Consider the following 26540-nt stretch of genomic DNA (forward strand, 5'->3'; position numbering starts at 1 on the left):
AGCAAAGAAAAAAAAAAAATCTTACAATTTTTTTTCCGTGAGTTAAAGGTTTTCCGATTTATTCTGAATCTACAATCATTTCTTTTTGAATCAATATTTTGTGGGATCCGTTATCCAGAAACCTGTTATCCAGAAAGCTCCTAATTATGGAAAGGCCATCTCCAATAGACTCCTTTTTATCCAAATAATTCAAATTTTTTAAAATGATTTCCTTTTTCTGTGTAATAATAAAACAGTAACTTGTACTTGATCCCAACTAAAATAGAATTAATCCTTATTGGAAGCAAAACCAGCCTATTGGGTTTATTTATTGTTTAATTGATTTTCTAGTAGACTTAAGGTATGAAGATCCAAATTATGGAAAGATCCGTTATCTGGAAAACCCCAAGTCCCAAGCGTTCTGGATGAGAGAACCCATACCTGTAATTTTTAATAATTTTGACTTTTAAAATTCAAAATTCTGACTTTTTCATCTCATGATTATGAAGTGTGAGTCAGCTTTAACATATGGAAGTAAAAATATGACTTTTTAAAGTCATAATGAGATTAAAAAAATCTGGTCTTAATAGACAACATTTCAATTTTTAAAGGTCATATTTCTGAGTTTAAAGGATAAGTAAACCTTTAAGATAAGTGTATGTAAAATTGATGAGGGGGCTATTCTAAGCAATTTAGCAATTGACATTCTTTATTTTTCTTTAATTCCAAGATATTGAGGGATACATGTACTGTTAATATGAATGAATTGTGTTACAACAGCGCCACCTGCTGGTCAGTTTCCCACCAGTCTGACCAGCAAGTAGTCAAGGAAGTTGTCAGGAGAAAGAAAGAGGCTGATGTTCTTCTGCTTAGGAAAGATGTGAGAAAGGTTTCTAATTTTATTCCTAAGCAGAAGAACATCAGCCTCTTTCTTTCTCCTGACAACTTCCTTGACTACTTGCTGGTCAGACTGGCGGGAAACTGACCAGCAGGTGGCGCTGTTGTAACAAAATTCATTAATATTAACAGCACATGTATCTCTTAATATCTTGGGATTAAAGTAAAATAAAAAATGAATGTAATTTAGCGGAGATCCCACCTTTCTATATGTGCTGTGCCAGGAGGAGCCATGTCTGTGTCTTTGTTCATCTGCGTCTGGGGTCTGGTATTAACATATGGTTTCCAGGAGGGAACCATCGGGGTTATTTACTAAATTTCAAAAGCACAAATCACGAATAATTCGTGATTTTTTTTATACGTTCAGACTTTTAAAAAATCACAAATTTTTCAGAATTTATTAAACCCAGAGGATGGAAAAGTCCGAATCTGAAAATCCGGCATCTCAGACCTGTCGAAGTTGCATACAAAAGTCATTGGGAAAAGTCGCAATGATTTTTTTGATGTGCGCTGGGTTTTGTGCATACCCCGAAGTTTTCGGGTGAAAATTCGGACAAAAACGTGAAAGTCGGGAAAATTGGAGGAAAAAAAATCTTATTCTTTCAAAGCAAATTTTGTGGGAAAATGTAATAACAAATAAACGTAAAAAACCCGAACGGATTTGATCGGCGTTTGTAGCAGGAAATATTGAGTTTAATTGATAACCCCCCAAGTGTTCCATAAAAGAAGGCGAGATCTCTGGGCCATGGGAAGTGTTCGGGGGTGCAGGGAGTTGGGGCAGTCTCACACACACACATATAGACATATATAGACATACAGTATATAGAGACATATAGACATATATAGAGACATATAGACATATATAGAGACATATATAGAGACATATAGACATATATAGACACACAAGGAGTGCAGCTGCCTCCAGACACAGTTATAAAATGCCACTGGAAATGTGTTCCATCACTATAATAACACACTACTACTGTACAACCTGAAAAGCACGTTCCAAACAATTCAAGATATTTTGTTTATAGCAGAACAACAGAAGGTGCACAAAAGTCTCTATTAAATAAATACACACACGCAATACAGGGTTTCCTTAGCCCCCAACATTTTTTTAATTCCTGTGCTTTTTGTTGCAGCAGTAAAAAGAGGCTCCCGCACAGGCCTTACTATTAGTGGGGACCCTATTAATCAGTATTAAAACTCCATGATTCCCTAAGGGTTTCTCTTTCCTAGGAAGGGGATCTCCATTAACATAGATTAGGGTTTTAGAGGGGATACTAGGAGTTTTAGTTCAATAAGAGCCGGTTGGATTATATTTAATTAGGACAAAGTTCATTTTGCAGTGTATGAACGACTTTTTCAATTGATTGTGTTCTGGCCCCAGAGGTACAGCACAGGCAGAACATATTCCTGTGTGTAATGCTACTGCAGCAACAAGGGACGGAACAAGCATAAAAGCGATCCAACGCCACATTTTTTTGTTTTTATGATATTAGCGGTTTTATGCAGCTACAATCGGTTATCTACCAAGGATTCTAAACAACCAAGGGCTAAATGACTGACGCAGGCAGTGTCTTCGGAGGTTTATCTGCTCCCTTATATCCTTCATCAGCTCATTTAGACTTTACAGCTGACAAAGAGGGACATTTTGCAAAGAAACAACAGGAGACCCTGCCTGTACCAAATAGCAGAGCAACGTTTTAATCGCCAATGCATGTGTAAGCTAAATGAATAAATTAAGTAAATAAAAAGGACCCTATAGGTGAGCCCACAGTTTAAATTTTCATAAGCTGGGGGCCAGTTGTTGAGGTAAAAGGTCCCAGGCCTAATTGCTGCCCACGTCTACCCTTGAGAAGCAGGTCCTAACAGCAGCCAATCCCATGCTGGGAAATTAAAATGTGTGCCAAATTGTAGATGTTTTAATCCAAGTTAACAAACTTCTCTCTCTCTCTAGTACTGGGGAAGAGTAACAGGTCTGACAATGCAAATGATGACTCTTAATGTAAAGGGCCCTTTAAGAACGGCCTGGAGCCATGCATGTCATTAATCAGGAATGCTCCACTCCGTTTCCTATTGCACATTCCGCACCTAAATCACTCCAGTTAGGGAGAATATTGTCCTATTAAACATAGAGAAGATGAATTCCTAATATCCAGTTTCCAGATGCAGCGTGCAATAAGATCCTTATGAATAAGCCCCTTCAAAATCTCATTCCCCCTAGTGCTGCCCGGCTGGTTCCTTTATATCAGGAGGGCTCATACTTTACTAATGTGGGGTCTGCTTTTAGTGATGTCACGTTATGATCTACATCCACAATAGCCCTGTTAGCATTCGGTTCCATGGAAAATATTACTTAAATATTACAGTAGAACCCCCCATTTTACGTTTTTCAGGGGACTAGAAAAAAATGGTGTAAAATCCAGGAAAATGTAAAATCAGGGAAATGAATTATATATAGGTGGGACCACAAAACAACAATGTAAAAACAAGGGAAAACTTAAAATCAGGGGGATGTAAAATGGGGGTTCTACTGTATATTGATTTAGAAGAGAATTTATATTACCATATTTAAAAAAACAACTATTTCTTATGTAACCTTAACATAATAACAATCTGAATGGAAAGAATAAAACAGAAGAGTAATTTAGTCAAGCGGTTTGTTGACAGTGTCTTTAGATCTACTGATCAGCAACTAAGGGTAGTGGCAGATAGGGGGGGATTAGTCGCCCAGTAACAAATCTTCACTACTTCGGGCGACTAATCTCTCTGAAATGCCTTCCCGCAGGGCGACTTCGGAAACCTGAAGCGATTCATGTGCCATTCTGCCGGCGATTCGTATTCTTGCCGGCGGGAAGGCATTTCGGGGAGATTATTTGGCCAAAGTAGTGAAGATGTTACTGGGCGACTAATCTCCCCGTCTGCCACAACTAATCTCCTCGAAATGCCTTCCCGCCGGCAAGAATACGTATCGCGGGCAGAATGGCATATGAATCGCTTCAGGTTTCCGAAGTCGCCCAATGGCAAGGCATTTCAGGGAGATTAGTCGCCCGAAGTAGTGAAGATTTGTCACTGGGCGACTAATCTCTGCCACTACCCTAAAGGTCTACTGATAGATCCCAATCACACCCGCTTTATAGAATCCCGGTTGTTGGAATGCATTCAGATACTGAACAGGCACCAGGCCAAACCTTCTACAATCTGGGGAGGGGTGCACAAGTATTAAATATTATCAGGCCCGGATTTGTGGCAAGGTCACAAAGGCCCGGGCCTAGGGCAACAAAATTTTAGGGGTGACATGCCACCCAGCCGCATCCTTAGGAGCACTGGGGGACTCTAAGCTCCCAAGTGCTTCTGTCAGCGCTAGGACCCTGTGGCCATGGGGGGAGTGGAGGCGAATGGAAGCGGCAGGCACTGGGACCATGCAGCTTTGGGGCGCCACTTTGTCAAATCCAACCCTGTATATTGTAAAAATTCACTCCAGCTCTGGGAAAAAAAAATCTGGGTTCTATTTTCTAAAAAAAAAAAAAAAATTAGCCAAATGACCAATCAAGTCAGATTTTTTTTTCTTATTGATCCAAGAAGCAGCAATATTTGTGTTCTGGGAATGTCTGCTCAGATATGTCTCACACGCAAGTTCTGACTGCTCAAGTCACAAGTCAACCCATTGTTTCTCCTTTGTATTATCAAAACCACAGATCACTAGTGCGAAGGAATCTAAAGCCCAATGAGTGTCTTACTACGAAGGGTCTGACGGGCGCCTGAGATCTGCTTCTTCTTTAATGTTCCCAAACACGACTGCTCGGGGTTCCAGCAAGGAATCGGCTCTGTCGGGCTCATCTGAACATGTGGACCTTGGACTACAGTTGGATCACATTGGGTACAGGGGGAACATGCTCAGCCGTCTTCTTCTACAGAAACTTCAATTTACTTGAAGGACATAGTTGCACATTTAAAGGGAATCATCTGTTGATCTGGGCTGGCCATACAAGTTTATTATATAAATTACCTCCCCAGCTCAAGTACAGCGGGGAGAGCAGGCACTTTATAGGGAATGTCGTTTTTCTGAGCTGAAACAAAGGCACTTCTGTGAGTTCCAAGCAATTTGCACCAATTATAGAGAGACCACATGACTCGTTCACTCTTTCTAATCCCCAGGCTTAGATGGGACAGGTGATTAAAACCTACACCATATAGATTTCATACTAGAACTGGAATTTCAGGAAGGAATGGAATTTTTCATGTTAGCAGTGATGGATCTGTCAGCAAGACCTTTGGTGTTGGGTCTTAAAAAAAAATCAATTAAAAGCCCCTGAAGTGTTATAGATTCTGCTGTTCTAGGCTATTACATAAAATGAGCAGGACTCCCCACCTTCCTGATCTTGGGTAAGTATCCCACTAAAATGTTTGATCTTATGTTATTGGCCAGTAGTTTTTTGGTTTCATGCGCTGCAAATAATTCAAATCTTAAATTACCTGGCGTTCAGGCTGGGACCCCTTAGCTCATAACAAGGTTACAGATATATAGAAACATTGGGGTGTCACCCTGCTATAGTTCCAGGGGTACCCAGGGTACAAATAAGCACTCACCCCAAATCTCCCCCTAACTGACCTTCAGACTGGGCCCCCTTAGCTCATAACAAGGTTACAGATATATAGAAACATTGGGGTGTCACCCTGCTATAGTTCCAGGGGTACCCAGGGTACAAATAAGCACTCACCCCAAATCTCCTCCTAACTGACCTTCAGACTGGGCCCCCTTAGCTCATAACAAGGTTACAGATATATAGAAACATTGGGGTGTCACCCTGCTATAGTTCCAGGGGTACCCAGGGTACAAATAAGCACTCACCCCAAATCTCCCCCTAACTGACCTTCAGACTGGGCCCCCTTAGCTCATAACAAGGTTACAGATATATAGAAACATTGGGGTGTCACCCTGCTATAGTTCCAGGGGTACCCAGGGTACAAATAAGCACTCACCCTAAATCTCCCCCTAACTGACCTTCAGACTGGGCCCCTTAGCTCATAACAAGGTTACAGATATATAGAAACATTGGGGTGTCACCCTGCTATAGTTCCAGGGGTACCCAGGCTACAAATAATCACTCACCCCAAATCTCCCCTTAACTGACCTTCAGACTGGGCCCCCTTAGCTCATAACAAGGTTACAGATATATAGAAACATTGGGGTGTCACCCTGCTATAGTTCCAGGGGTACCCAGGGTACAAATAAGCACTCACCCCAAATCTCCCCCTAACTGACCTTCAGACTGGGCCCCCTTAGCTCATAACAAGGTTACAGATATATAGAAACATTGGGGTGTCACCCTGCTATAGTTCCAGGGGTACCCAGGGTACAAATAAGCACTCACCCTAAATCTCCCCCTAACTGACCTTCAGACTGGGCCCCTTAGCTCATAACAAGGTTACAGATATATAGAAACATTGGGGTGTCACCCTGCTATAGTTCCAGGGGTACCCAGGCTACAAATAATCACTCACCCCAAATCTCCCCTTAACTGACCTTCAGACTGGGCCCCCTTAGCTCATAACAAGGTTACAGATATATAGAAACATTGGGGTGTCACCCTGCTATAGTTCCAGGGGTACCCAGGGTACAAATAAGCACTCACCCCAAATCTCCCCCTAACTGACCTTCAGACTGGGCCCCCTTAGCTCATAACAAGGTTACAGATATATAGAAACATTGGGGTGTCACACTGCTATAGTTCCAGGGGTACCCAGGGTACAAATAATCACTCACCCCAAATCTCCCCCTAACTGGCCTTCATGCTGAGCCTCATAGCTAATAAGCAAATACACAACCCGTTGTTCTATAGAAAGAGAGGACCCTGCTGCTGCTACAGTGGCCTGAAATATAGGGGCCCGCACCCATGTACATTTATAGTGAGGGATGTGTCTAGTTCCCCACATTTGTTTATGACCAGCGGTATCTCAGTGTTTTCAGTTACCCTACATTTTGTCACTGCAGCCATTTACCAAGTGATCACATATCTTAAGATATCAGAGGAAAGACAAATAAGTATATTGGGACCATGTCCAAACTTCAGCCTTTAAATACGAAAAAAACGTTGGTGCTTCCCACAGCCTCCATTATCATCTCCCTGGAGTAAGAGAGTTTTATAACAGGGCCAGGTAACATCAAGTTATTCCCCATCCAGTGTCATTATGAGGAATGAGGAGTGAATGAGTCAATAGACATATAGGTCTTGCCAAGAGAATCCAACTGGCAGCAGAAACCAAGAAGGATCATATGCCAAACAACTTAACTGGTATGTTAGCAGTGCCTAGTAAAGAGAAAACCAAAGATAAAAGTGCATTTATGAACTCTGTGATATCATTTACAAAGTCATAAAAAGATTTACATTCTGGTCATGGGTGTGTTACATTATTGAATAAGGAACCAAACTCAGGTTTCCACCATCATTCGCTGGTTCTCACAGGCTTTACTACAGAGACGTAAAAATATCAGATTTTTGGTATCTGGAGGGACCTTATGGGCACAATTAAATAGGGATGCACCAAATCCAGGATTCGGTTCCGGATTCGGCCAGGATTCAGCCTTTTTCAGCAGGATTCAGATTCGGCAAAATCCTTCTGCCCAGCCGAACTGAATCCGAATCCTAATTTGCATTTGCAAATTAGGGGTGGGGAGGGAAATTACGTGACTTTACAAGGAAGTAAAAAATGTCCCCTTCCCATTCCTAATTTCCATATGCAAATTAGGATGCGGATTGGTATTTGGCCGAATCTTTTGCCAAGGATTCGGCCAAATCCAAAATAGTGGTTTCGGTGCATCCCTACAATAAAATCAATAAAAGTAGAAGTAATACTAATCGTAGCCTCACTGAAATAGCAACACAACAATCCTTCATGCAGAGGTCCATTGATATTGCTTGATCAAGAGGTTGGGGTTAGGTAACTTGGGGTGCAGAAGCTTGATGGCAAAAAAGGGGGGCAATATCCCTCTTGTTATGCACATTGCTGCCATCAGGAATGACAGGGCCCCATAATCCTCAGAAAAGCTGTTTGCCCCAGCCCCCACCACCAACAATCATTAACCCAATAGTCTCGTGGGCTCCCAGATGGAGGGCCTTCAAATAAGTAATGGAAATCAATGGCCTGCACATAAAACTACAAAATCCTGAGCTACTTTAGGCATTGTTTTGGCATAATGAGGCATAACTAAGATTTGCCCAAACCTCAAAGTTTTGCTTCTCTTGGGGCCACTTCTGCCAAGGGCCCATTACCTCCATATGGCAGTCGCAGCAATGAACAGCTACATGTGAATAAAATAACCCAAAAATACAAACAAAATGCCATCTTATTTCCCAGGGACGGCTTTGGACCTACAAGTGTTTTCAGTTAAAAGGAATCTGTAGATCTTTCATTCGGCTCCATGCACATTTCTCACCTCCAACAAAACCCAACTATCCAAATTGTTTAAATGTGCAAATTGTGTGTAAATGTGGATTTATTCTACATGGGAATTTCGAACAAAGACTAAAAATAAAATGAGGAACTTGTGCAGCCACAAAAAGCGAGGAAGATCCGCTCATGCAGATGACAAGATAGACTGCAAACATTCAGTATCAGACGGCTGATCTACCTGAAATGGCATGAGAATTTGATCTTATTGTGTATTCTGGTCATGTGCTTATTGAATTCTTTTTAAAATTCATACAGTTGTTCCACTGTAGACAGACCATCAGCCTATTAGTCTCATAACCATTGTCCATTGCAGAAACGTAACATTTAAACCTACAGGAAGCCCAGAGTCCTGCAGGGAAAAACCAACATTATATAAAATGACTTGGAGGTTTATCTAAACTGCTTGGAGAAGACGTCTATAGATCTCTTCACTGAAGAGACTATTTTAAAAGGATTCATTCAGTATGGATGCATTGCTTTTCTGTATGATGGAGAGATGGAAATACCATCTCCAAACCAATATGGAAGGTGGAGATGGTCACCTTTTCCCACGTCATTTGCAATGGTTTCCACAAAATGAATTATTGGTATGAGGTGGTCATACCCTCTCTCCATGAAGATCTGAACTGTGAAGGTGGTTTGCTACTAAGAGTCCCTGGAATGAGAATTCCTGGAAAGGCTACAGGTCCTATAAGACATAACTCAGACCACTATGCTGAAACTGAAAAACTTCATAAACAAATTCCTTATCAGTTTGGCTTAACCTTGTTGGGGGAATCCCTTTGATAATCAAAAAGTTTGTACATTGAGTTTGTGGCTTCAAGGCAGGGCCATCTTCTTTAATGATAGGGACCAGTTACTTATGTTGCATCATCAGCATTTATTTATATAGCGCCGACAAGATACGCTTTACCTTAGTTATAGAAAACAGGGACTATATGGAGGAGATGATGAGAGACTGAATAAGTGTTTCAGTTGATTCTGAACTGAGATAAGGTCGTATTCAGGCAATGTTGCTCAGTTGAACATGACAAGACTTTGCAAGCGTGCCGGTGTGCTGGAATGAAAGGTGGTGTTGTTTACGGTGAGTGATATCTGAGGGACAGGGGAAGATCTTGGAGGAAATATGATGAGTTCTGTTTTAGAAAGGTTCAGTTTCAGGTGGCGCTGTGACATCCAGGAGGAGACAGCAGAGAGACAGTCTGTGACTTGGGAAAGGACAGAATTAGAAAGATCAGGAGAAGACAAGTAGAGTTGGGTGTCATCAGCATAAAGGTGATACTGAAGTCCAAATGACTGAATGAGTTTTCCTAGTGAAGTTGTATAGAGCGAGAACAGCAGGGGGCCTAGAACAGAGCCTTGAGGAACTCCAACAGAGAGTGGGAACGTAGTAGGAACGGTCAGACAGATAAGATGTAAACCATGAAAGAGCAGTGTCCCGAATGCCAGTTGAGTGTAGAATGTCTAGGAGGAGAGTGTGGTCAACTGTGTCAAGTTGCATATAAAAGTAGGAGGTCCAGCCTATCACCTTCAGGTGTTGTAGACAACTGGACTAGACCCCAGTGCTGCAAGACAACATTGCTAAACAGAATACAACCACATCACACAAAGTAAAGCCCTGGATCATTGCCTGACCAAGACATTCGAACTCCTAAGGGTTAGTTCACACGAGGAGATTTGAGTTTCCTTGTGAGTAGGGTTGCCACCTTTTATAAAAAATGTTACCAGCTGCTGGGGGCGGGGCCTCAAATGGGTGAGGTGTGGCGTCAAAAGGGGCGGGCCATGATGTCAAAAGGGGCGGGGCCACACAACGGAGACCCGCGGACGCTAGAAGAGGCAAAAGAAAAGGTAAGTTGCAGGGGATTGGGGGCAGGCCGAGGGCTCCTTTTGATCGTATTACAAATTTACCGGCAGCTACATTGCCGGTAAATTTGTAATACTGGCCCCGGCCTTGGCAGGTATTTTACCAGATAGGCCGGTAAAATACCAGCCGGGTGGCAACCCTACTTGTGAGGCAACTTTGGGCAACTTCTGAAAATGTAGCGCCAATGTAGCTTTAGCGCAGGCGACTTTTCATTATAGCAGATGGGAAGACACGAGGAGGCAGTTCGGGTAGACTGTCGCCCCAGAAGAAGAGGCGATTAGTCGTCAGGCGACAAAATCCCTCCGAACCTCCTCGTGTGAACTAATCCTAAAGGCTTAAAGGCAACCAGCCATCACAATTTCATCAGGCAGAACATTCTATAGCAACTATTTGCACTTCTTCAGGTGAACAGTATACCCCATTGTCCATAATGTCCTGAGATCCATTCCTAAAGAGTTATTATAGTCTCCCCACCCCCAAGCTCCTCTGCTCTCCAGTCCCAATGTGGAAGTAGGGAATCCGCGCTCTGCCAATTAGCACCTGATGAATGAATGCATCAATCCTCCCGAATAGATGTACCGAACATCCCAAACAATTGAACTTTCAGTAGGAGAGAGGAGAGCACTCTGACGCAGATTAACTGCTTGTGATTAATATTTATTTAAGCTGCTATACACAACATGTTGTGTATAGCAGCTTAAATAAATATTAATCACAAGCAGTTAATCTGCGTCAGAGTGCTCTCCTCTCTCCAGTCCCAATATTCATATCCTTTATTGCCCCTATTATTTTTCAATATTTCATATACTTGGCTACAACTTTCCTAATCACCTCCCATAGCCTTCCTGTCGTGTCTGAACCTTCATACAAGAAGCATTGGAGACATAGCAATTCCTAATACTTGGCACATTAATTAACAGTTGCCCAATCAAATAACTAGACAACTGAAACTAACTTAGTGCTTATATAACAAGTATCCACCTCTTTCCCCTCACTCTACCCTCTTACCAGTAGCTTGTGAGTAACATGTTGCTCCCCAACCCCATGGATGTTGCTCCCAGTGGCCTTAAAGCAGGTGCTTATTTTTGAATTCCAGGCTTGGAGGCAAGTTTTGGTTGTATAAAAACCAGGTGCACTGCCGAACACCTTGTGTATTCTGGTCATGTGCTTATTGAATTCTTTTTAAAATTCATACAGTTGTTCCACTGTAGACAGACCATCAGCCTATTAGTCTCATAACCATTGTCCATTGCAGAAACTTAACATTTAAACCTACAGGAAGCCCAGAGTCCTGCAGGGAAAAACCAACATTATATAAAATGACTTGGAGGTTTATCTAAACTGCTTGGAGAAGACGTCTATAGATCTCTTGACTGAAGACTTTTTTAATAAGGATTCATTCAGTATGGATGCATTGCTTTTCTGTATGATGGAGAGATGGAAATACCATCTCCAAACCAATATGGAAGGTGGAGATGGTCACCTTTTCCCACGTCATTTGCAATGGTTTCCACAAAATGAATTATTGGTATGAGGTGGCCATACCCTCTCTCCATGAAGATCTGAACTGTGAATGTGGTTTGCTACTAAGAGTCCCTGGAATGAGAATTCCTGGAAAGGCTACAGGTCCTATAAGACATAACTCAGACCACTATGCTGAAACTGAAAAACTTCATAAACAAATTCCTTATCAGTTTGGCTTAACCTTGTTGGGGGAATCGCTTTGATAATCAAAAAGTTTGTACATTGAGTTTGTGGCTTCAAGGCAGGGCCATCTTCTTTAATGATAGGGACCAGTTACTTATGTTGCATCATCAGCATTTATTTATATAGCGCCGACAAGATACGCAGTGCTTTACCTTAGTTATAGCAAACAGGGACTATATGGAGGAGATGATGAGAGACTGAATAAGTGTTTTAGTTTATTCTGAACAGAGATAGGGTTGTATTCGGGCAATGTTGCTCAGTTGAACATGACAAGACTTTGCAAGCGTGCCGGTGTGGTGGAATGAAAGGTGGTGCTGTTTACGGTGAGTGATATCTGAGGGACAGGGGAAGATCTTGGAGGAAATATAATGAGTTCTGTTTTAGAAAGGTTCAGTTTCAGGTGGCGCTGTGACATCCAGGAGGAGACAGCAGAGAGACAGTCTGTGACTTGGGAAAGGACAGAATTAGAAAGATCAGGAGAAGACAAGTAGAGTTGGGTGTCATCAGCAATCATGGGTATGGAAATCAGAGGCAAACAGCAGAATACCTGCTAACAAGTGCTTTATTGTGCGTCCACACAATTAGACAGATCAGGAGTAGACAAGTAGAGTTGTGTGTCATCAGCATAAAGGTGATACTGAAGTCCAAATGACTGGATGAGTTTTCCTAGTGAAGTTGTATAGAGCGAGAACAGCAGGGGGCCTAGAACAGAGCCTTGAGGAACTCCAACAGAGAGTGGGAAAGTAGTAGGAACGGTCAGACAGATAAGATGTAAACCATGAAAGAGCAGTGTCCCAAATGCCAGTTGAGTATAGACTGTTCTTGACACGTGGTCAACTGTGTCAAGTTGCATATAAAAGTAGGAGGTCCAGCCTATCACCTTCAGGTGTTGTAGACAACTGGACTAGACCCCAGTCAGCGCCGGATTCGCTGGGCGGCGCCCCTAGGCCATGCGCTCCGCACGGTCCTAGCGCCCATCCGCACTACCACGCGCTGGTGCAAAGAGCACTGGGGAGCACAGGCTCCCCACAGAGCGGCTGGGCGGCATGCCGCCCCCAAAAATGTGCCGCCCTAGGCCCGGGCCTATGTGGCCTTGCCACAAATCCGGGCCTGACCCCAGTGCTGCAAGACAACATTGCTAAACAGAATACAACCACATCACACAAAACAAAGTAAAGCCCTGGATAAATTGCCTGACCAAGACATTCGAACTCCTAAGGGTTAGTTCACACGAGGAGATTTGAGTTTCCTCGTGACGCAACTTTGGGCGACTTCTGAAAACGTAGCGCCACGTGTGCTTTAGCGCAGGCGACTTTTCATTATAGCAGATGGGAAGACACGAGGAGGCACTTCGGGTAGACTGTCGCCCCAGAAGAAGAGGCGATTAGTCATCAGGCGACAAAATCCCTCCGAACCTCCTCGTGTGAACTAACCCTAAAAGGCTTAAATTCAATCAGCCATCACAATTTCATCAGGCAGAACATTCTACAGCAACTATTTGCACTTCTTCAGGTGAACAGTATACCCCATTGTCCATAATGTCCTGAGATCCATTCCTAAAGAGTTATTATAGTCTCCCCACCCCCAAGCTCCTCTGCTCTCCAGTCCCAATATTCATATCCTTTATTGCCCGTATTATTTTTCAATATTTCATATACTTGGCTACAACTTTCCTAATCACCTTCCATAGCCTTCCTGTTGTGTCTGAACCTTCATACAAGAAGCATTGGAGACATAGCAATTCCTAATACTTGGCACATTAATTATCAGTTGCCCAATCAAATAACTAGGACAACAAACTAATTTAGTGCTTAAGTATCCACCTCTTTCCCCTCACTCCACCCTCTTACCTCTGCAGCAAGTGTAACGAAGCTCCAGAAGGTGAAAGAACACGGTACATCAGTTATCATTCAGGCAATAGCAAATCAATTGGTTTGTTGATCAGAATAATGTGTCAGTGCTTTTAATTATATTAAAGATTCCATAGTGTTAGAGATGGGGCAGGGTGTGAATGTTTCCTGCTGATAAGGACAAACAGTGGCACATAATGATCCACAGATAAGGACCATAGGGCCGGTCCCACCCTCTGATTTCCCCACAGTGATTGGAGCAGAGAAAGAGAATAAAACTGTGCTGAACGTATAGGGAGGGAGACTTTTGCAGTTTGACATTCAATGGCAGTGCCCCCCCCTTTAAACTGCTAATGTTCAAATCCCACTTACAGTGTATCTTTTTCAATGGGATATTTATTTTAAACTACCCCAATGTTTCTATATATCTGTAACCTTGTTATGAGCTAAGGGGGCCCAGTCTGAAGGTCAGTTAGGGGGAGATTTGGGGTGAGTGCTTATTTGTACCCTGGGTACCCCTGGAACTATAGCAGGGTGACTGTTACCCCGATGTTTCGTTATATCTTTAACCTTATGAGCTAAGGGGGCCCAGCCTAAAGGCCAGTTAGGTGGGATTTGAGGTGAGTGTTTATTTGTACCCTGGGTACCCCTGGAACTATAGCAGGGTGACACCCCAATGTTTCTATATATCTGTAACCTTGTTATGAGCTAAGGGGGCCCAGTCTGAACTGTGGTTCAAATGAGCTGAATCTTATGTAGCAATTATACGAAGTGCTCTTGTCAGCACCTTGCCTTACTGTAAACACATTCCTGCAGTTGTAGTACAGTCCTGTAATATGTTATTGTCTTACTCTTTACACACTAGGGGTTCCATATAATTTGAGTTCCCTGTATAACTCAGCCTGCAGCCTTGTGTCTTTATATGGTCACAGAACAACCCCTCAGTGACTTCTAATATCCTTATCATTTACAGTAGGGGGTACATTATCCCTTATAATACATGAGTGATACTCAGAGTTCCCTGTATAACTCAGCCTGCAGCCTTGTGCCTTTATATGGTCACAGAACAACCCTTCAGTGTCTTCTAATATCCTTATCATTTACAGTAGGGGGTACATTATCCCTTATAATACATGAGTGATACTCAGAGTTCCCTGTATAACTCAGCCTGCAGCCTTGTGCCTTTATATGGTCACAGAACCCCTGTGTGACTTTTACCATGCTTATACATTACAATAAAGAGTTAAATTACCCATTATATCCTCTATTCTTCTTTTTGTCCAGTGCCAAAAATATTGTGAATTCCCACCTTAGCTGAGCTTATCGGCTATTTTACGTTTGCACACATAACTGGTCACATTCAATAGGCCAGTCTGACTTGTGCTTTTCTCAGACACTTCCTATCACTTTATGAATCATCATTTGTCACCTGGTTAAATAAGTGACATTATATGTGAGAGCAATAAGGACTATATTGTGGCAGAAGGAGGATTCTCTTAACTGAAATATTCCTTCCGGCACAATATCCCTTAAGGGAAAGGCAAGTAACCCCTTCAATGTTTTACAAAGCCTTGGAACACACGTTTCAGGAATACACATTTCTTATTCCCGCTTTCCCTTTAAAAGACATTTAGATCCATGATAAGGCAACGGCTGTGACGGAGCAGCAAGATATAAATGTGCAGAATACAAGATATTCACATAGCAGGGTGGTTATATTTGCTTTGCTGTAGCTCCCTGTTTAATCATCAGTGAGTCAGATAAACAGACTCATAGTTTGAACTCGAGCGTTTCAGCATTTAAAAGGTTTTATAAACAGGGAGAAACAATTCATCTCGGTCCAAGCAGCCGGCGGGCGCAATATCTGCACATTGAGGTTCATGAAGGAGGCTGCTAATTACACATACACCAGCTCTCTGAATAAACAGCCCAAACCACTCAGACTCCCGATGCCTCAATTTTACCTCTATTTGCCTTATACAGGTATAGGATCCATTAACCAGAAACCCGTTATCCAGAAAGCTCCAAATTGCAAGAAGGTCTTCTCCCATAGACTCCATTGTAATCAAATAATTCAAATTTTTTAAAAACGATTTCCTTTTTCTCTGTAATAATAAAACAGAACCTTGAACTCGAGCCCAACTAAGATATAGTAAAGCCTTACTAGAGGCAAAACAATTCTATTGGGTTTAAAGGAGAACTAAACCTCCCATTGTGTGCCCTCTGCACAGTCTTACCCCCGAATTCTTTCCCCTCTAGAAATAGCGACCGCACATGCAGAGCGAACGCAGCGGAGCTCACGGGCGACATCTTCTTCTCTTCGGTGATATTTGGATCTTCTTCCCTTCGGCAATTTTTGTCTCTTTCGGCACATGCGCAGTTGTCGCTAACTGGAAGATTGCTCCAACCGCACATGCGCCACTATGACGATCACTTCACAAAGATTACCGAAGAGAAGATGACGCCTTCTCGTTTAGTTCTACTTTAATTAACATTTTAGCATATTTAGAGGCCCATTTATCAAAGGTCGAATTTCAAATTCATGTGAATTTTTTTTTAATTCGAATATACTCACAATAGACTGGGAGGTTATTTAAGAAAAAATTCAATGTCTAATATTCGATTGGATGGTTCCGAGACGAAAATTCAAATCGTATTTGATTCTTATTCTTTTTCTCCCAGAAAAAAACTTGAATGTCAGGAAGGCTTTTAACATCTCCAAATGGTGAATTAGGACGGTTTCTTTGGTTGAGGTGCGATACATTTCACATGCGAATTTGCATTCAAATAGGGGGGATTCAAATTCGAACGTGTGAATTTTGAAATTTGGAAATTCGAATTTGACAATTTATCAAGCACTAAGGTGAGGTTAATTGTGTTGTTGTACAGTGAATAACCAATTTCTGCAATTGCTCACTCAATATAAGTGTATAGAAAGATATTGGTTCCTTAGTGCCTAGTTGAGTTGATAACTTGATATAAGTGGGCAGGGTCAGAGTAGAGTTGCCACCTTTAATGGAAAAAAATACCGACCTTCCTATAGATTTATGTTTTTTCCCTATTAATAACATTGGGATCAACCGGCATTTTTATCGGCCAGGCCGGTAAAATACTGGCCAGGTGGCAACCCTAGGTCGGACTGGGGGGGGCCGGGGGCCCACTGGGACTCCTGTCCAGGGCCGCTATCCAGGGCCCCTCCTCCGGACGCCGCACCTGCGCAAAAGGAACCACAGCGACGCAATTTTTTTTTTTTTGTAGGGCCAGGAGATTGGGAGAGTGGGTATTGGCCAGGCAGAGGGCCCCCCGGGGCCAGTCCGACCCTGTAAGTGGGGTACTTTTCTCCCTACACTTTTTTAAATCCAGCTATACTGACTTTGGTCAGACCTCTGCTATAATCAAGAGGATAAAATTATAAGTAGGCAGCCAAGGGTATCTTCTTCTCTTCTCTAAACCACCTTCTCCCTCTTGTAGGCACACGGAGGGCTCGGACCAGCAGGGCTCACCAGGTTTTTTCCCCAGTGTCTTGCCAGCCCAATCCTACAAACCCTGTCCAACCCCGAGTAGAAGTCCTCCAATATCATCACAGATGGGCAGGATCAGCCACCAGACATCACGGTAAGACACAATAATGTCACCAAAGAGAAAGGTCCTGCTTGAGTTTAGACCCACCACCCAACCAAATTCCCCATTTCTTTAGCCCAACCCGAGTTTTCTTTTATTATCAGATAAAGTTTGGTCCTTTAATAATGTCAGACACTCCCATGCACTAAATCATTTGGTGACAACAGGTCAGGACATGTGGGGCAAACTAGTATTTGGTCTCAGGGTAGTTAAAATTCCTTCTAGAAGATAAGTGGGTATTAAGATGCTTGCAGCCCGCATTTCCCGCAGATCCAGATGTACAAGCCTTTAACCTTCGCCCTGGAACTGCAGGTAGTGGGACTGAAGATACAGCACAATGCACAGGGCCATAGAGAGGTCCAACTGGTACAGTGACTACAACCTTTTCATATTTACATTCCATATAGATTTCATTCCTACAGTGTGGGCCACAAGAGGACTATAAGCTTAAGGGCTTAATGAGGTTGGCAGAAACATGTCTAAATAGATCAACTCTATGGTTCTGTGGTCATCAAAGACCATGACCTGAGAGCCAAGAGGTCATAAACACGGCTTTAGGCTATGGCTCAATTGGTAAGGCAGGTTCTTCAGCATATGGGGCACTATTGGCTGCAATATATATATATATCTCAATGTCTTAACTATATTGATAGCGGGTTGAGTGCAGAGGACTCCTGTATTTGTCTATATGTATTTTGTGGTCACGGCCTCATTGCGCCTAATGGTTTTAAAAATTAGTGGTGAGCACAACTTTCCCCTGTTTGTTATAGTTATACAGGAGCAGTGACCAGCTCCATGTTGTAGCTCCACCCTTCCCAACTATAGTCAGGTGATCGCACTGGTGTCTAATAAAAGGGCAGCCAAGTTTGGGAGTTTTACTTTGAAAGCAGCAAGTAAGTTGCAGGTAAAACTTAGTCCATGTGTAAAATGTATAATAAAGCAATAGAATTCTTAATGAATCGGATAAAATTGAGCGTAGGACTGGCCAGATATGGGATGACTTTGACGTAGTTGTTCAGCTTAAATATATTGCAATATATGGACAAACAATCCCTGTTTTGTTTAAAGGGTAAGTCTATCTCCAACAGATCCATTATATCCACAATTTTTAAAAATAATTTCCTTTTTCCGTATAAGAATAAAACAGTAGCTTGTACTTGATCCCAACTAAGATATAATTAATCCTTATTGGAAGCAAAACCAGACTATTGGGTTTATTTAAAAGGGGTGGGTCACCTTTACGTTAACTTTTAGTGTGTTATAAAATGGCCAATTCTGAGCATCTTTTAAATTGGTCTTCATTATTTAATTTTTACACTTTTATTTTATTATTCTTTGCCTTCTTCTTCCGACTCTTTCCAGCTTTCAAATGGGGGTCACTGACCCCCATCTAAAAACAAATGCTTTTTAAATTGGTCTTCATTATTTATTTTTTTACTTGTTATTTGCCTTCTTCTTCTGATACTTTCCATCTTTCAAATGGGAGTCACTGACCCCCATCTAAACATACATGCTCGGTAAGGCTACTCATTTATTGTTATTACTACTTTTTATCATTCATCTATCTATTCGGGACCTCTCCTATTCATAATCCAATCCCTTATCCACAACAATGCGTGGCTGCTAGGGCAATTTGGACCCTAGCAACCCAATGGCTGAAACTGCAAACTGGACAGCTAATGAATAAAAAACTAAATAGCTCAAAAAAGACAAATAATAAAAAATTAAAACCGATTGCAAATTGACTCAGACTATCCCTCTCTACATCATATTAAAACTTAACTCAAAGGTGAACAACTCCTTTAATGTTTACTTAAGATAGGAAGATCCATTATCCGAACATTCTGGTTAACAGGTCCCATACCTGTAGTTATAATAACCGCTGAATACATTTAATGAATTTATATTGGGAAGTTACTTAGAGGTCTTACATCTTCTTTCATTGCACCAACAATAGTTTTTGGGTGAAGTTCCCCTTTATGCAAAATATAAAGACAAGAGCAATAACCTCCCTATAAGATACTGTGAGAAATTCAGTAGAAGAGTGCGACATTTTTAAAGGTTTAGAACCAGATAGGTTGCTGGGTCAGCACTTTGTTTAATGGAAAACTCTTTCAATACAGATCATACCCCCGACATTATAGAATAGAGTGTAAAGAATAATCCCCAACAAGAAAAGAGCAGAACCAACGCCCTCACCTTTCTGTACGTTGAGGCTGAAACATTCCAGACGATTTGCCTCCAGCGAGTCAGTTCCGAGGAAGCGACGTGTTATAACATTCACATACACGGAAACATCTCACTGGCACAAACCCATATAATACAGTAATATAAATAAAATATGGCAGTTGCTTCAGCAGGAAGGGGCACATTTCCATTGCACTTTTTTTGGCTCAGTCAAGTGCTGGTGCGCAAGGAAATGGTTCCCCCAATCAACTGCAAAAAGCCACAGAAATAAAAACTTTATTGCTTATATTATTGGGGAGCCAATAAAAGCAAAACCAAAAGGGGAACAAATCCAATAAGGCATTGGGGGCAGTGCCATTGAATTTCACATTTTAATATTGCCAACGTTTTCACTTTCCCTTTAACAAGGAGGAAATGTAATTATATGTTTTATTATAAGCTGAAACAATAAAGGCTTGTTGTTTAGAAGGGCAGAGACACCCGTTGCAATTCGGGAGATTAGTCGCCCGGCAACAAATCTCCTCTCCTTCGTGACGACTGATCTCCCCAAACTGCCTCCCCGTTGGCTAGAATGTAAATCACCGGCAGGATGACACTCGGATCGCTTTGTTTTCAAAAGTCGCCCGAAGTTTCCTTGTGAGGCAATTTCAGGCAACTTTGGAAAACAAAGCGCTCCGAGTGCCAACCCACCGGCGATTTTCATTTTAGCCAGCGGGAAGGCAGTTCGAGGAGATTCAGGGCCGGATTTACATAGCGGACGCCCCTAGGCCCACTGCCGTTCTTTGCCCCTGTCCCCTCCCCTTTAATCGTGCAAATTTTCATCATCAATGGGAATTGGCGCATGGGAAATTTAAAAAACTATTATATCTCCATCGCATCCCCAGTGTTTCTGAACCAATGTGGGTGTGGTTGGGCAGCATGCCGTCCCCCTAAAATCCTGCCGCCCTAGGCCCAGGCGGCCTTTCCACAAATCCGGGCCTGGGGAGTTTAGTCGCCCCAAAGAAGAAGAAGAAGAGATTTGTCGCCGGGCTACTAATCTCCCCGAATTGCAGCGAGTGTCTCTGCCCTAAGTGGCTGAGAGATAGAGCACCAGATTTCTCTCCCGGGCCCCCTGAGGTCCTATAGCCCGCTATCGGCGCATACCATTCCCCCTCCCCACACAAGGGCGCGCACGCGTCAATAGTGCTGGGGAACGCTGTATTTCCAATAAAAACTGGGCCATGGTCGGACTGGGGGGCCTCAGGGCAGCTCTCCAGCCCACCAGGTTTTTTCCCCAGTGTCCCGCCGGCCCAGTCCGACCCTGTGATCAAACCACTAAAAATGGGGTCCCACCAACAATGCATGGAAGTATAAAGCAACAATGGACATAAAATATAGGTCTCCGCAGCAGGGGTGTAACTACAGAGGAAGCAGACCCTGCGGCTGCAGGGGGGCCCCCCCAAGAGGTATAGGGGGCCCCAGGAGACCCTGATTAATGAGCATTTTAAATATATACTGGTAATACAGGACAACCTCTAGATATGTTGGGGGCCCTAGAATTAATTTGCTGTGGGGCTCAGTTACATCAAGTTACACCACTGATGAGCAGCATTACTGAGACCCAAGGACAATAACTAAATACCATCGAGCAGGAGAATTACAAATTACTCTACAAATTCTGGTACAATCCTTTGGTCCCCTTTTTCCCGTCCAACCTATGGCCGTCCCCCTAATCCCATAAATCTAGGAGAACAAATGCATATTCATCCCAAATCTCAGAATTTTAGTTCTATGTAAGGAAGCAACTGCCAATTCTTTCCAAATCTCTCCACAGTTTTCCACCCTAACTGCCCTTCAATCTGAGACCCCCGGCCCCTGCTCCGAGCCCCCCATAGTTTGGCAAACACTGCTCTCAGTTTTAGTATTACCCACTTTAGGTAGATGGAGTTGGAATTACAGCTTGTGAGAATATTTCAGCAGGAACGGCCATAGTCTGCCCTGACCAATAAATAGTGATTGTACTTTCCCTTTAATCTTTCAGAGGAATTAACATTGATGACAAACAAGTACATTAGATATAGACAGGAAGAAATCATGTTGTGTATATATTTCTATAAACTACTTGTATACACAGTGCTGTACATTACAGGGCAAACACTTTTACAAAGCTACAAAGATTAACCGCCGCCACATGTTAAAGTGACAAAGGAGGCCCCTGTTCCATAGAGCTTGCAATCTAAGTGCCAATGATTTGAAAACAAAAGCCACCAATCCCATTTAACTCCCTTGATAGCAACACATTTTAGGAAAAGTGCCCCTAGTGGTGGTGCTAAAGCAGGATCCAATTATAACTGTACAAAGTCTCCATATAGCTTTTATATACAGGTATAGGACCTGTTATCCAGCATGCTCGAGACCCTGGGGTTTTTCTGGATAACAGATCTTTCTGTAATTTGGCTCTTCATATCTTAAGTCTACTAGAAGTTAACTAGAAGTCGGGATCAAGTACAAGCTACTGTTTTTATTATTACACAGAAAAAAAGGAAATCAATTTATGTGGATTATTTGATTATAACGGAGTTTTCTGGATAACAGGTTTACGGATAACGGATCCCATACCTGTATAACTGCTGCTGCAGATTTAGAATGATCCTAAATGATATAAAAAGGCCCACTCAAGTACAAGCTACTGTTTTATTATTACAGAAAAAAAGGAAATCATTTTTAAAAAATTGTATAAAATGTAGTTTGGGAATACAGATTTTCTGTAATATTAAGCTTTTGGGATTTTGGATCCCCCTATCTGTATATATAATTGGGCACCTGTTGCAGGGACAGGGGAGAAGGCACGGACAGGGGGGCTGAAGAGACATATTGGATACAGGTATGGGATCCATTATTCGGAAACCCGTTATCCAGAAAGCAACGAATTACGGGAAGACCCTGTCCCACAGACTCCATTATAATGAAATAATGCAAATGTTTTTAAAATAATTTCCTTTTTCTGTGTAATAATAAAACAGTCGCTTGTACTTGATCCCAACTAAGATATAATTAATCCTTATTGGAAGCAAAATCAGCCTATTGGGTTTATTTCATGTTTACATGATTTTCTAGTAGAATTAAGGTATGAAGATCCAAATTACAGAAAGACCTGTTATCCGGAAAACCCCAGGTCCTGAGCTTTATGGATAACAGGTTCAATACCGGTCTTTAAAAGAATAAGAAAAACTTGGGGATAGGGGTATTTCTTTTATCAGCAGTGAGGAGAGCTGCGGGGGGGGGGGGGAATACAATTTAATTTACAAACTTCTCCAATCACTTGATATAATATATATATATATATATATATATATATATATATATATATATATATATATATATATATATATATATATATATATATATATATATATATATATATATATATATATATAGGCCCGGACTGGCAATCTGTGGGTTCTGGAAAATGCCAGAGGGGCTGCTATAATGTGCCATAGAAAGTCAGTATTTAGTGGGCTGGTGGGGGCTGTTTGGGCCTCTGTGTGTTCTGATTGGGCCTTTGTGTACCTGAAATGCCAGGGCCTATTTTAATTCTCAGTCCGGTCCTGTATATATGTGTGTATATATATATGTCCCACAGTAGCCGCACTCTGATAGAAGTGTTCCAGTGGTGCACGATCAATTGTATTGAAATAGATGTGAATAGAAGATCAGCACTCGCTTGAAGTGAATAATCTTTTATTTCGTGCGAATATACAGACGCCAGAATTCACTGATGGGGGTGGGTATTTAATTGCCACATTGTTGTTGCACAGGTGGGACAGAAAGTCGAATAAAGATGTATATTTGCACAAAAATAAAAGATTATTCACTACAAGGGAGTGCTGATCATATTCATATATATTCATATATATATATATATATATATATATATATTTTTTTTTTTTTTTCTCTCCACCATTAATGCAGTTTATTGAAGCTTTTTTTGTGTATCCGGAGATCACTGATTAGAGGGCAAACCATTTCCTTCCTGTTGAGAAGAGATGTAAGAATCAGACTGACGGCTCAGACCCTCGGAGAGTAAATGGAAACCGATATTCAGTGCAAAAAACTCACAAAAGTGTCTTTTTAAAGGGCCGGCGCAGCAGAGAGGGGAGTACAGACTTGTCTGAGCCTGGGATTACTACTTCCACCTCAATTGCTCAATTAGAAATCAGCCTGTTACACAGGGGAGGGATGTTTGGGCAGGTTCAGTTATTTCTCCTGGAGAGAAACAAACAGCTCTTTAATGAAAGGTAACCCTGCTCCAGCTGTGCCGCACGTATGAACCACAGAGCTGGGACAATATTCCCTGGTAATGCTGCTTTGACTTGATTAGCTTTCATTAAAGCCTATGGGGCTGTTCACATGAGCAACTACATTAGTTCATGTGTTGCTGCTGCAGCAGAATACGTAGTGCAGGTATGGGACCTGTTATCCAGACTGCTCGGGGACCTGGAGTTTTCCGGATAATGGATCTTTCTGTAATTTGGATCTTCATACCTTAAGTCTACTAGAAAATCTTATAAACATGAAATAAACCCAATAGTCTGGTTTTGCTTCCAATAAGGATTAATTATGTCTTAGTTGGGATCAAGTACAAGTTGACTGTTTTATTATTACACAAAGGAAATCGTTTTTAAAGATGCAGATTATTTAATTATAATGGAGTCTATGGGAGACGGCCTTTCCATAATTCAGAAGTTTCCAGATAACAGGTTTCCGGATAACGGATCCCATATCTGTACAACTGCTGCTGCAGATTTCGAATGACCCTAAATGATTATACCAATTGATCCGATCCATTGAGACAATACAGGGAAGGGATTGCCCCCTTTTATTTCCAACAATATAGAGTGTCAGCAGAGCTTACAATCTAATGTTTTATCACATGAACAAACTCTGGGTCAACTTTTCGCAGGAGTTGAATCAATGGGCCAGACCATAAGAAGACCCTACATATAACAAACCCAAAACCCAGGTGTTACCAAACAGAATGGTCTCTAGATATAAGGACAACCCTTAGCCTATCATCTTGATCAGCATGACCCAATAAACCCACTGAATACACTGCAACCCCAAGAGCTGACACTCTAGTGAACACTTCCCTGTAGGCGCAGCAGTGCGAGGAGTAGGCAAGTGCTATTAGAATAAAGTTACACAGGTATAAAAGGCACAAGGGAGTAAAATAAAGCACCAAGTACTCACGGCTGCTCCTCTCAGGCAGGATCCGCCTCTCAGCCCTGCTGGTAATTAACACCTTCACACGGCCGGGCTAATTGGTTAATTTTCTGTTGATTAAGCAGAGTCCATACAGGCTCAGTGAGGTTCTGCTGCTGCTGGAGTGACTGCTGCCGGTGTTGGTGCTGAGAGTTGCAGTGCAGGGAGGCGGGGAGTTGTGGAATGAAAGTATTTACCAATAGGAGAGACAGTCCCTCGGGGCAGTGAGTGACTGGGAGTCTCGCTGCCCTACTCCCGGCTCAACCTGCTCTCGGCCCTACCCTCCTGTTCTCAGGCATCTGAGAAATTGCAACAATGCAGCAAACTACCGCCATGGGGAAGCGACTGCTCTCACAGGATCCAGGGGCCAAAAAGAGACTGTGGCCCTAAACTGCTAGAATTTTATTATTCACCACTGCACCCCCTGAAAACCAGTCCAACGTCGCCCCTAGTAAATCCCACACAGACGCCCCCCCTCTAGTGTCACGGGTGGGACATGGGCTGACGTTGTTCGTGATTATTGATGAGCGGATTTATTCGCCAGCTATGGAGTTGCAGCAAAATTCCGCCATGTGCAATTTTTTTTCGCAAAACAAAAAAAGTTCACAGAGAAAAAAAAACTCCCCTTTGACTTTCATGCATTACGACAAAAAAGTCGACATAAGGAAAAATTTCTTTGCAGTTTTTCGACAAAGCAAAACGGGACAGATTCGCTCATCGCTACTGGTGATTGGTCCGTGCTAATTGCGCAACCATCGACACGAGTCGCAGTTTTTTCAGATCAGTCGGGGCGACCAGCACATGTAGGGTCAATGCAATTGAATTGTGAGAAAGATGATAAACCAACAGGGTGATACCGGGCTGGCAGGAGAAATTCCAATGGCCCCCACCGCCTGCCGATATCTGCTGTCTCCTACGTGTGATGCAGGTATTAATGCTGCGCTGCAATTCCATGCGCTCCTGTCTCTGGTCGCATCAGTAAGTGCAGTGGGATAACTGTTATTGGGCCCCACAAAATTCAATTCAGGGCCCCAAAATATTGGTACGTTGACTTTTTCTACTACAATCCATTAAAACTGATCATTAATTAGGGCCTCATTGGGCCATCGACAGCCCTGGGCCCTTCTGCAACTGCAGGGTCTGCTTTCTCTTTAGTTACGCCCCCGAGTAAGTGGACTCCCTGCACCACTAAATGGACTCCCTGCACCTGCTCCATGTCGGAAATTGATCTGAAGGCCCTGGAACTTGGCTGAGCAGATTATATGGAAGACTGTGTATTAAAGGAGTGGTTCAACTTTGAGTTAAATTTTAGGGCAGAGACACATGTGGATATTTGGGGAGATTTAGTCGCCCTCACGAGGAAACTTCGGGCGACTATGTAAAACAGTTTTTCATTTCCTTGTTTTGTGACAAATATTTACATGATTTCCCTTCCCACCTCTATTTTGCATATGCAAATTCAGGCACAAGGATTCGGCCGAATCCGAATCCTGCTTAAAAAGGCTGAATGCTGGATTTGGTGCATCCCTGGTTAAAGGGGAACTAAACTCCAAAAACATAATTGTTTAGTGCCATTCTTAGCAACTTCCCCAAATACTTTCATTACACATCTTCAAAGGCTTTTATGTGTTGTGTATAAATGTAATTGCTGTTCAAAGCCGCGTTGTCTGTCTGGCTATTAATATTCTCTGCACTGCTGGCTCAGACTCCTGAAACAATGTAGCAGACACCACTGG

The 26540-nt window shown here is 42.3% G+C and overlaps 1 protein-coding gene across 11 annotated transcripts in view; it reads right to left on the minus strand.

Moving 5' to 3' along the window:
* Nucleotides 1-26131, minus strand: part of sytl2.S (synaptotagmin like 2 S homeolog) — an 81729-nt gene extending 55598 nt beyond the window's left edge. For 2 of the 11 annotated variants that reach the window (XM_018248383.2, XM_018248382.2), the window contains exon 1: nucleotides 24793-26127. The gene's annotated coding sequence lies outside the window, so the exon portion shown is untranslated. Of the gene's footprint in view, nucleotides 1-4619; nucleotides 5139-13755; nucleotides 13886-24792 lie in introns of those variants that run through there. The other 9 variants (XM_018248375.2, XM_018248385.2, XM_018248380.2 and 6 more) reach the window with 9 other exon arrangements.
* Between the last annotated feature and the right edge of the window lie 409 nt (nucleotides 26132-26540).

The sequence above is a fragment of the Xenopus laevis genome, chromosome 2S, assembly GCF_017654675.1.
Source record: "Xenopus laevis strain J_2021 chromosome 2S, Xenopus_laevis_v10.1, whole genome shotgun sequence".
Lineage (NCBI taxonomy): Eukaryota > Metazoa > Chordata > Amphibia > Anura > Pipidae > Xenopus > Xenopus laevis.